Source organism: Globicephala melas, chromosome 4, assembly GCF_963455315.2.
Source record: "Globicephala melas chromosome 4, mGloMel1.2, whole genome shotgun sequence".
Classification (NCBI taxonomy): domain Eukaryota; kingdom Metazoa; phylum Chordata; class Mammalia; order Artiodactyla; family Delphinidae; genus Globicephala; species Globicephala melas.
Window position 1 is genome coordinate 121,193,733 of NC_083317.1, and position 12,963 is coordinate 121,206,695.

The following is a 12,963-nucleotide window of genomic DNA, read 5'->3' on the forward strand; positions in this document are numbered from 1 at the left end:
CATATATGTATTTTTTCAAGGAGGATAGATTCTAGCACAAGACAGTCCATTTCATCAGGACTGGGTTAATAAGAAATGCAAAACTCCATGCCTACTTGTTCCAAACTGTCAAATATGAAAGGATAAACTGAAATCAAAAGAGATACCATTCAGCATCATTATTAGGTAAAATAATTTCACTCTGCACTGCTGGTGCTTCCTTTATAGACCAGGCAAATGTTAATTTGATGCTCCACTAAGTATTTTGAATAATCTAAAATATTTGCCAACCTCATCTTTCTGAAGCTAATTTATTAATACACTGAAAATTTTCCCACTAATTAAGGGTATACTTACAGAAAATGACATTCAAACTGTAATCTGAAAAGAACAATCCATTAGAAGTGTTTCTAAGAGTACCATCTACTTTCCTGGGTTTGTTTTTCCTAAATTCTTATTAGAAATGAGGTCTTACATATTGGTGGGAATGTACCAAATACAGCATCAAGTCTTACACTGTCCAGTGAAGCCATTCTGACTGCTAAAATACTGAATAAAAACTAACATGTTCAAGAAATATACGCTTTTTAAGGATGATTGAAACTATTCTGAGCACCTTATATCAAGTCACTCTACATTACTGTAGCAGGTGAAATTTTATCTAGATAAAAATGAGCAAAGAAAGAGATCTGGTTTAGGAAACCTTGAAGAAAATATAAAGTATAATTATCTAAAAACCTTAATTCTTCCCCAATCCTGCAAGGTTTAAAATTGATATATATCATGGAAAACAATGGAAAATAAACAATAAAAAATAGTTACAAGAAATGTAATAAACCGTAAATTATAGAGCAGAAAAATGTCAAGGTTTTCTCTCTTGGTCAATGCAAGCACTCCGAAACATTGAAGTTTGAACCGAACTTGCGGACATAAGGCATTCATGGAGTTTGTGTATATAGTAGAGCTCCATGTCGTTAAATCCAAATGCCATTTCATTTTGTAAAGGTTAATATTTTTGAAAAAAGCCTCCACACTGGTGTTTCCATTCCTCTAGGCCTTGAGAAAGTTTGCTATGACAGTGTCAAAATGTTGCTTAAGGATAATATTTGGTGAATGAGATTTTTTTTTCCTAGGTGTAAAGAAAGTCACAATGTTGGGCATATCAACTCTTAAAGCCTTCTTAGGAGTCAATGTATGAAGTGGTACATCCAGCCTCTAACAAAAAACAAATCACTCCTCAGACAAAACCTGGCTTTGAAAAAGTGCAAGCATTTTCTCTGCCCATTTCTAAGGGATTTCAGGTTACGGACTGCAAGTTAACTTCCTGAAGTAATGCTTCCAGTTGCTTTGGGCATAGCAGATACTACAGCATCCTCTGAAGACACTGCATTTTGGCAATGCCTTCCTTACAGTGGGACCCTGCCATCTGACCTAGGACTGCAACGATCTGACCAGCCCAGTGTACAGTGACTGGTGTGCTTGCTCTATTAAGACAGTCCAAAACACGTTTGCTTTTGACAACCACATCACATGCCTGACTTCCGGTGACCTTATGGTCAGGTGAAATTTCTAGGTATTATTAGTGTGAATCACTGCTAAGCCAGCGAAATCCCCTTTGATGTACTTTAGGGAAATAAAGAAACAAAACTGTGAACTGTCCATTGTCCATCAGTGTTATTAGTGCTTTAAAACTCAAACCACCCTGAGGCATCAAAGTGGAAAACGGGCTATTTACCCCAGAACTGTGAATTCCCAGGATAGTCATTATGTGCAAATATACTCTGAAGCTGCAGTTTAACTAGGTTTATTCCTGAGTGTCAATAATAAAATTAACGGTGATGGCTACAGTAAGCTGCTTTCAGAGATGAAAGACCTTCCAAAAGGAAGTTTCTGCTATCGTTTATATGGTTGACTACCACTTAGCACGTAAACTACACAGAACACACAAAAGCCAGGATCTTTTATTCTTTCTGCTTTTGTTCAAGAAAATGGTTGAAGGCAAAAGAAGAGAAGGTAGATCTGGTATGTTTCAGTGAGACAGACAGAAAGAAATGTTTTGTCTGTTAACACGCTGAGATTTTAAATTTAATCATTTCAAGATAATGACGTCACTTTCATGCCATGGAAGTGTCTTTTCTTTGTGAATGGGAAGGGGCACAGATAAAAATTCTAAACACTGGACAGTGATTGGTAATTTGTATTCAATATTCACACATCTAATTCACTCTCAGTTTGGCTCAGATCCTCTTCTGCTTTGTTCATGAAAGTTGGGCAGTTTAAAGCATGGTTATGTGTGGTAATATGCTTATGAAAAAATAGTAAGGACAATTCAGATATATATTCTCTTTTATTGAATTATTAAGTCCAAAGTAATATTGATGATTTTCTGATAAGAATTTGAAGTTTGGTTGTTTGTTTTCTTTACTTAAAATTTATTTCTTCTTTCAAAGAAGACAAAAATCACAGTTTTAACTCAGCAAGTAAGGAGACTATACTACCATGGAATGAAGTGTACTATCTAACTTGTGTGCTAAACTTAAAGGACCTTTATAATCTAAAGCTCTATACATCTGGAGAAAAGACAGCTATATGCTTTGTTATTTCCAAAATTCTAGAGTTCCAGGAATCAAGAAAATGGGCAAAAAGTTTTAATTAAAATTAAAATCAACTGAGCATAACAGTGACAGAGTTAGGAAGCAAATCAAGATCTCTCTACGTGTGAAATTTAGCACAGCAAAAATCATTTGGTCTATAGTTTTCCATCTAATGTTTCCTATGCAACACCTGGTACAAACCCCATTCTTATTAAGTGTACGGGCAGCCTCTTATTTATAACGAGGATATGATCCCAAAGTCCATTTATCCCTTAGAAACAATGCCGCAAATGGTTAGGTTTCTTGGCAATCACGTGAAATATGTATTAAGCAAGTAGCTGAATTATTGCAGCATTCCAATTTTAAAATAGATTCACACGCAGTTGCAATAATAGAACTAAATGAAACCAAAATACAAATGTTTAATAATAATTTTTAAAATGTATCTTCAATTCTACTGTGAGCAGAGTAGTTTAATGAGAAGAGGAGGAGATAAAATAGGACATCTCTGGAGGGTCCAAAGTGTCAGCCAGTGACTTTCAAAGGTGTTGAAGATAGTGGCACTGCTGTTTATTATATATAATATCACTTCACATATTAAGATAGTCTAGTCTCCCTCCAAGACTATTACTGCATTCTAAATATCATTAGGGCATTTTACTTTTGGTGGGATTTTTTTTGGTGGTGGTGGTAAGGGTCGGGGACCGGTTGTGTTCAGTAGGTCTCAGCTAACAAACTGAGTGATATAAAGGGAAAGCAACCTGAAAAGAAAAAATAGAAAACAACAGTAAAATATAAAGACAGTTATTTGGAAGCCCCTGGGAAAAAGAAGAGGGAAAAAGAAAAGAACAAGGTAAATGACTGTAGGGAAACTTAACTGGCTCCTAAGGGGAGTTGTGACTCTGGCCATCACAAGCTGACCCTGTTTTCTTCCTACTGAGGCCATGTTATGAACTCAGCTTTCTGAAAAGCCATTAGATGCCAAACTATGATTACAAAATTAATGGAACAACAACAAAAAAAAAACAATTGTATGTTTTATAGGGGAGTTGTGACTCTGGCCATCACAAGCTGACCCCGTTTTCTTCCTACTGAGGCCAGGTTATGAACTCAGCTTTCTGAAAAGCCATTAGATGCTAAACTATGATTACAAAATTAATGGAACAACAACAAAAAAAACCAATTGTACGTGTTATAGGCATGCAATATAATGACCTGACACCCTATAAAATCTACGTTATGGTTATTTTTTAGTATGAACTAGACTAGCTGAGGCTTCTTCAAACATTATTTAACAAGTATGTACTGAGTGCCCGCTACATGTTGGGTATTGTTCTAAGCACTTTGGATACATTAATGAACAAAAATGACATCTCTTCATTTTTCTTGATCCTGTGCTCTTCCCTTTCATCACCAAGCTCCCATAAAGGAGGCCTGCACATCTCCCAGTAACCAGCAGTACTTTTTCCTTCTATAAGAATGTGGTTTGGCAGGGTCCTGGCTTTCCCCAAAGCCCTGCTTCCTCAGCTTTAAATATAAATTGCAGGACTTCCCTGGTGGTGCAGTGGTTAAGAATCCTCCTGCCAGTGCAGGGAATGTGGGTTCGAGCCCTGGTCCAGGAAGATCTCACATGCTGCGGGGCAACTAAGCCCGCGAGCCACGACTACTGAAGCCCATGCGCCTAGAGCCCGTGCTCTGCAATGAGAGAAGCCACTGCAATGAGAAGCCCGCGCACCTCAACGAAGAGCAGCCCTTGCTCGCCACAACTAGAGGAAGCCCGCACGCAGCAATGAAGACCCAGTGCAGGCAAACATAAATTAATTAATTAATATATATATATATAAATTGCAAATACTTGCCTTCCCTTTCAATGACCTAAATAAAATTTTCTGAAAAAGTCTTGGCTACTTGGCTACTTCTATAGCCATGCTTCAAGTTTTCCCTTAAATCCTGATGCTGGGCCAACAATTTCTCTTCTGGAAGTAATCACACCATTCCTGTATTGATTCAAGCACGTATGCTAAAATTCATCAATTGGTTTAGACTTTAAACTTCAGAGGCATAGGCATTTTCTGACCAGGCATCCACAGAGTCACACACGTTTCCATCTCATTGCTCAGCCAATGCATTTTCATGCCACCATCGATGGAATTGACTTGGAATTTTCTCCTTTCTTCAAATATTTTCCCTTGTTCTAAAAAATGATACTCATCCCCAAATGAGATAATTTGAACTTGGAAGTTAGTTCCTTCACCTTTATTCCAGCCTTCATTTCTGAAGTAAGGTTTTTCTTCGTTTTTGAGTGGATTTGCTGCCATATCTCCACAGCATATCACTGAGCACCGTATCTTCTTTTCTAAGACACAGAATAGAAGAATTTTATTTTAAAAATTGGAGAGAACACAGAAGACATGAAGAGCAGTATGAAAGACCCACACTTGCTCTAAGTGTGATGGTACACTCATCCCGCCCACTCACTGCCAGCAGCCCCTCGTCCACGTCTCCTCTGGATATGCTGAGACATGGCGAGGCACAGTCCAGCTGCGCAGACTCAGTGCCCTTGGTATTCACAGTCTTTTCTGGGGGTGGGAGGAAGGGAGCTTGTTTTGTGGTGCTCCCATAATTCGAGATCATCTATATTTAAAATAAAACAAATAGAACTCTAACTTCTACAGTTAAACTGTTTATACTACAGGTATAAACTGCGATAAGAGGCGAAAGGCGAAACAAATGCAGAGTTGGGATAAAGGAGACTATGGTGGCATTTGGAAGTGAGGTGTTTATACCTCCAGCCTGACCTGTGTATCTTTCTCCTCAATTATACATAATTACTAAATATTATGAGCAACAGGTCTCTAAAACATAAGTGAGACTAAAATAATATGAAGAGAACTCAGTTGGAGGCACACAGTTTGGAATGGTTTAGACAACCTGCCCTCTAGAACTAAGAGTGGTTATTACAGACTAAGGTCACCATTTTTAAAATGCATCTGAAACTTTAACTGTATTGATTCATGTTTGCACAAGGGATGTGTCAATTGGAAGCATACTACTATATTAATTTTTATAAGTATCAGGTATATGGATTGCTCTTACAGTCAGCATATTTTACACATTTTACAAGTTACTTGTAAAAAAGTTTTTCTAATTTTAAATTTTTAAAAAATTGTCTTATAAATGTCCCAATATCTCAGAAGAGAGTTATTCAGCATTGCATACTGCATAACTGGAATTGCTCCAGATATTTCAACTTAAAAATTGTTTTTGCTATTAAGTGTATTTTAAAATACTAGCATTTGTTTCCAAAACAAGGTTTCAGAACCTTTCAAGATGACTGAAGTTTGAAACTACCATCATTGTCTTACCCACACAAACTCATTTACCTTACCTGGGAGGTGTCAGGATATTAGAAATGCATAAGATCAAAAAATAAAAAATGCTGACACGAGCTAAATATATTCTAGGAATTCAGTAAAAGATAGGGAAGCTTATACAATTTAGGGAATTCAGTCCAATCATCGCCCCAAACAAAAGAAACTTCTGTATTATAATATATCGTAATACAGTCTTTCCTAAAGCATTAATAAAAATTGTAGAATTATTTTCATTTCAAGTTAATAGGATCAGTTTGAAATATTAAAAAAAAAATGGTGGAAATGACCTAAGAAATAATTCTCCAAATGCCAGAAACATTTACAGCTAAGTATAAATTAGATATAGATATATCACTAGGACTTTGTCACCCATACTTTAATGAGGCCAACCACTTACTTAGTCTCCTCCCCAAATGAGCCCCAAAAGACAAGTTTCAAATGATACCCTATACTCAAAGGCAGAGTGCAAGGTCTCCTTCTTCAATTTGCTTCTAGCTCAATTTAACCAACTCTGGTTTCGCTGAGTCTAATCTGTTATTTCTAAACCCCATTGTCACCTCCATCCTGCTTCCCTCCTCCTAATTCCCTTCTCAATTTGATAGTTAGCACTCTGCACAATTCTCAGGCTAGGAACATATAGTTTTATGTAACTATTCAAGATTTTTAAGAATTGATACAGCACAAACCTCAACTTACCAGAACAGACGCTGGTCATAAACAAAGGGGTATTTTCATATTGGTGCATACCTGCTCAAGAGTGCCCCATCTCCTCCATATTTGGATCCAGGCTCTCTGGTAGGGGTTCTATTTTTCTCATTGCCTGGCCCTAGCATCTGTCACTGATATGTTGAGTCCCTGTTGCAGCTCCCAGTTATATGGAACTCAGGCGCCATGATCGGGTCACCCCTACTTGAATTAACCTTCAGTCCTTTTTTTTTTTTTTTTTTTGCAGTACGCAGGCCTCTCACTGTTGTGGCCTCTCCCGTTGCGGAGCACAGGCTCCAGACGCACAGGCTCAGCGGCCATGGCTCACGGGCCCAGCCGCTCTGCAGCATGTGGAATCTTGCCGGATGGGGGCACGAACCCGTGTCCCCTGCATCGGCAGGCAGACTCTCAACCACTGCGCCACCAGGGAAGCCCCCTTCAGTCCTTTTTAAAGGACAGGGCATGGAAGGGGGGTAGCAGGGATGAGGGAACAATGAGCCCAAAGATATTCCCTTTGTATTATTTAGGAGGTTCTTCACTTAAATGTTTCTTAGATGATTGTCTTTGCATCTATGACTGTCTTCCAATCCCTACTGAGCAGCTGTATTGAGCAGCAATAGCTGAAATGCCAAAAGTTGTTCTTGGGTATTACAAGTCTTTAATGCAACTCCATACTGGAGAATAAGCACACACTTGGTTATGAACAAGACATTTCCGTCCATAAGAACAAGACATTTCTGTCGGGTTTTTTCCTATTCTTTTCTGTTATACAGATCTAATTCAAACTAATTTGAATAAGAAGACATTTCTGTCGGGTTTTTTCCTATTCTTTTCTGTTACACAGATCTAATTCAAACTAATTTGGCATGTTGTATGTGATTTGTCTAATAAATCATATCTCATCAATACATACCATTTGGATTAAAGTAAAAGGAAAGCAAATGATTTATTCCGTTGGCCGCCCTACTGAAGTGTTAAAAAATGACTACATTTAGACTTTATAGAAAAGGGAAATAAGACACTTCCACTAACTAAAAAAGGAGAAAGGAAGGAAATTAACCTTTGTTTAATGAATAAAGTATGCCAGAAAGCATAAGGAATACTTCAATTATACATTATCTCATTACACTTTCACACAAATTCTGCAGGTAGGTGTTATTAACTCCCTGAATTTTATTCTCTGTTGTAGCCACCAGTATTTTGCAGTCCAGTGCCAGGAGCCAGGTAAATATCTGTTAATTAAATAGATTCCTAATTTAAATGAAAAAACTGAGACTCAAGGTTGAGAAATATTAGTCAAGGTAAATCTTCATCTATTTGTAATAATTACTAATATTTATGGAGTACTTACAAAAAATCCAAGTAATTTATGCGAATCCTCTCATTAGTCTTCACAAAAATCTTTACAACCATTACTCTTATTTTACATATAAAAGAACTGAGGCTCAGGGAAGGTAAACAACTCTCCCCAGTTCACACAGCCAGGAAGCAGCAAAAATTCCAGACTCTGGGGCTTCCCTGGTGGCGCAGTGGTTGAGAGTCCGCCTGCCAATGCAGGGGACACGGGTTCGTGCCCCGGTCTGGGAAGATCCCACATGCCGCGGAGCGGCTGGGCCCGTGAGCCATGGCCGCTGAGCCTGCGCGTCCGGAGCCTGTGCTCTGCAACGGGAGAGGCCACAACAGTGAGAGGCCCGCGTACCGCAAAAAAAAAAAAAATTAAAAAAAATTAAAAAATTTGAACTTATAATTATACTAATCAATATATTGAATAAGAAGGTCTGAGGTGGGCTTTGAAGTAAATACATGAAGGTGGGAAATGAAAAGAAACTTAGTTTCACTTTGATTACATATATTCTTAAAAATTACCATTAAGAAATGTTTAAACAATTGGTATAGTATACACCATTTGAATAATTGCTTATGATATGCCTTAAAATAAAGAAAATTGATGCCATAAAAAAAAAAAGAAACTGGGCTTCCCTGGTGGCGCAGTGGTTGAGAGTCCGCCTGCCGATGCAGGGGACATGGGTTCGTGCCCCGGTCCGGGAAGATCCCACATGCCGCGGAGCGGCTGGGCCCGTGAGCCATGGCCGCTGAGCCTGCGTGTCCGGAGCCTGTGCTCCGCAACGGGAGAGGCCACAACAGTCAGAGGCCCGCGTACGGCAAAAAAAAAAAGAGAAAAAAAAGAAACTGATGAGAGATTCAGGAGAAAAGTTGAGAGTTCTATGAAGTGTTTGACTGGGGGACCTAACTTTGTTTGGGATAAAAGGCATTGACCAGTCATAGCTGAAGGATGTGCCAGACAGAAAGAACAAGGTGTCTGAAGGTTCTGAGGTAGGAAAGCACTTGGCTCAATGGAGGCCCTCAAAGTAGACCCGTGTGACCACTGTGTAGTGAGTAGGATAGGGCAGGCAGCTGGAGGGGGAGGCTGGTCAGCATGGAGGCTCTGTTTAGGATTTCTGGTATTTTCCTAAAGATGGCAAAAAGCCATTAAGGTTCTGAGTGGAGTGATATAATCCAACTTACATCTTAGAACACGCATAGTTTGGTGTGTGCTGAGTACACTGGAGGGAAATGCAGGGCGGGAAGAACCCAGTTAGTGCAGAGGTCTGGGCAAAAGGTGAGGCTGGCTGAGCAAGGGCAGAGGTCCCCATGGGGAGGAGCCGACAGTCAAGTCAAGGGGGAGCATGGAATCAGCAGGAGACTGTGCATAGATTCACAGTCCATAAAGTTAGAAGGCAAGACAGTAGCATGTAGGACCACAAATAAAGGTCTATGGTCCACCAGGATGGACAGCACCACTCTTCGTGTCAGGCCATCCACTGTCTCCAATGGATGGTTCAACTTGACCAAACAGCATGCACCATAAGAGGAGGAGAAAAGGTGGGCTTTCCACAGACGCAGCAGGAGTAAATTTTCATCCCGTGCAGGTAGAAGAGGGCGTGCAGATAAGTTACTCAGTCCTGCCCAGCTTCAGTTTTAATCTTCTCCAAGACAACTGAAATCTACATTGCCAAATCTGTCCAGGCATAATCCCTGTATGTTGTTACGCTAAGGCTCCGATCTCTGCCATTATGAGATACCCATCAAAGTCTCTTTCTGTTTTATGGGTGCAGGGAGTATGTGCCAAGTTCACTTTTTTTATTAAAAATATGGATTACTTATTTATGTATAGTTTTAAGGTCCAAATATAAATATGTTGTGTTACCCCCAAAACACAGTAGAACAACCTAGAATCTATTGTTATAATGCACATGTCAAGAGAAATACTGTTGTATAGCAGGCAAATGATGGCTCCCCAAAGGTATTCACATCCTAATGCCTGGAACCTGTGAACATGTTACCTTCCATGGCAAAATGGACTTTGCAGAAGTGATTAAATTAATGATTTTGAGATGAGGAGGTCATCCTGCATTATCCAGGTAAACTCAATGTAGTCACAAGGGTCCTTCTAAGAGGGATGCAGGAAGCTGAGAGTGAGGAAGAGAGACTGAAAGATGTTACCCTGCTGGCTTTGAAGATGGAGGATGAGGCTGCCAGCCGAGGAATAGGGGCAGCTTCCGGAAGCTAGAAAGGACAGTGGGATGGATTATCCCCTAGAGCTTCCAGAAGGGAAAAAGCCTTGCCACACCTTGATTTTAGTCAACTGAAACAGGTTTTGAACTTCTGACTTTAATAAATTTGTATGGTTTTAAGCCACTATGTTTGTGGTAATTTGTTATAGCAGCAATTGGAAACAAATACATGTAGTTAAACTCAGGTCATTTTAATCGGTGGCAAAGCATGAGCGCTTGTGTCAGGGACACTCAGAAAGGAGACTCCAAGGTTGCCACTTACTCTGTGTGATCTCAGCCACGGTACGTACCCTCTCTGAAGCCTGGCTTTTCTCATTCATAAAATAAGTCAAATAATAACTACTCCCAAAGGTTATTATAAATATTTTGCTCTCCTCTCTAGCGTTCTGCCTAATAGCATATACACAAAGGGTTATGCAGTCAAATGAGACATAACATACAAGTACATATTCAACTTCAAGATGCAGGTACTCCCTGCTTTTCGAAAGTTTGCTTTAGGCCCACTTCACATTTATGAAAGACCTACATTAGTACCTGTTTTTGTTAAGCAAAAGAAATCTGAAGAGGATTTTCAGTTTTAGGAAAAAAGATGCAGAGTGAAAATAGCATTCAGCATTTGTTTTACAGGGAGCTTTTATATAAGCAGCAGGTCTTGCCCAGGGCAGCAAGAGTGGCAGCCCCCAGCTGCCTCCCTGGGGACTATACCCAGCAGCCCAGAGTCAAGACTCCATAGCTTTGAACTGTGCCTGTGAGCGTCTGTGCTTCATCTTGATTTATTCTGTGTACCTGTTAGCAAGATGTGTCCCTAAGGTAATTGCTTCTTCATTTTACATCACTTAGGCTTATGAAGGATTTCATAGGCATGCTGTACATTTGGGTAGTGGGGGAAACTTGTATTAATTATCCCAGATTCCTACTGTGGAATGGGACAGAGGCAGCTATTTATCTGCTAGCTCTTAGTTCTACACTGGTCACTGTATAATCTCCATTTCAGTGGTAACAAATTATGGTCCATGAATTGTTGCTGGTCATAAAACTGTTACTAATCTCCGATGAGGTAAGTATAGAAATTAAGCTGAAGGTTCTACATGTTGTATTTGTCATAATAAAGTGTATTTTGTTCCTCAGGCATTACTACCAGTAAATAAAACATTTAGTTCTGTGTTTTGGTTTGCAGTTCCTTGGCTGCAAACTAGAGCTGATATCCAGCTTGGTTTTGAAAGTCAGCTCACTTTGGTTTATCCTATAGCGAAACTCATCAAAGCTCTGGGAGAATCTCCAGCCATTTTATCTGTAGGTAAAATCCATATTCCATATCTACTTTGACCCCAGAGCAGGATTGAAAGCCTCCTACATAGGTCCAGCATAGTTTACTTCTGGAGGAGAATCCTTTTATATTCCAAGGTGCTACTCTCTTATGACATATTCTGTAACCATCCACAACATAACTAACTATAGAACAAGATGCATAACATTTATCTCAGTATGAACCCAAGTTCGAAATGTCTAAGAATAACTTTCAAGAATGGCAAGATAAGGTAAAGCAGCATTATAACTAGATTATTTGAATGGTCTTCTCAGTGTAGTAAAGAAAGCATTATGAAGACACTCCCTAAGATAAGTAGCTGTGTGAGCTAATCTAGCTTCTGACTTCACCTTCATTATTTATAAAATTAGGGAGCTATCATCCCACAAGTCCCTTCTATCTCTAAAATTCAAATGTAGGATTATCTTTTGCTGCAGAGATAGCATTGCAAACCAAATATTCCATGTGTTCTCCACACCTCTTGCATTTAGGCAGGGCCATGTGACTGGTTTTGGTCAATGTGCTGTGAGCAGGGGTTGGCTAAGCATTGAAAAGCAGGTGTGAGTTCTCTTCTCATTTATAGGAACCTTGGAGATCAAAAACTGAGATGCTGAGCCATAGGTCCAAGGAGACTGGACTGGTAGGGCACCATCTGAAAGACAGGCTGCTGGAGAGTTACTTGACCTACAGCTGTCTTTACACAAGAAGAAATAAATACTAAGTGTTAAACCACTGAGATTCTCTGTTTGCCTGGTATTGAAGTGTAAGCTTATCCTAATCTGTTTGTTGAATAATTAACCGTCAAAAAGAAATAGTTATGAAAGTGATAAGTAAAATGGGAAAATATATTTGGCTAAATGTACAACTTGTTAAAATTCCTAAGATTTAAAATCATCTAAATCTTTTAAAGTTTTATTTTATTTATTCATCACAAAACACAACTTTATGTTCTATGTTCAAGATTGCAAAATCTTACGAAAAATTCTCCTGAGCTTTACCAAACATAAAAAGATCTTTAAACATTTTGAAAAGTGGACTGAATATTAATTTTAAACACAGAGCACTTTGCATTTATCTTCTTCTTTACAGTGAATGAATTTAAACCTTAAATGAAAAGGTGCTGACAAAATGCATTTTAAAGGATTATAACAATATAAATTAGGAACAAATGTAGATTTTAAGAGTTGCAATAAGACTCTGAGTAAAAACTGGAATGCAAATGCATTTTTAAATGTGTCATATATCACTACCTTGGAAAGTCTCTCTTAACATTTTTTTTTTTAATCTTGACAAGTTATTTCATAATTAAATATACTAAGATGCCAGAGCTACTTTTAAAAATCTGCTGAAAATTCATAGACTTTACTATTTATGACCATTGTTTCTTATTTTTCTAATGTAAATTCTATTTTCTTAGAAAAAAAATGCTC

At 38.7% G+C, this 12,963-nt stretch overlaps 1 long non-coding RNA gene across 1 annotated transcript in view; it reads right to left on the bottom strand.

The window, feature by feature from the left end:
* Positions 1–4,521: 4,521 nt before the first annotated feature.
* Positions 4,522–12,963, bottom strand: part of LOC115862005 (uncharacterized) — a 236,703-nt gene continuing 228,261 nt past the window's right edge. The window contains exon 4 of the long non-coding RNA XR_009563625.1: positions 4,522–4,929. This is a non-coding gene — a long non-coding RNA (uncharacterized lncRNA). The remainder of the gene's footprint in view (positions 4,930–12,963) is intronic.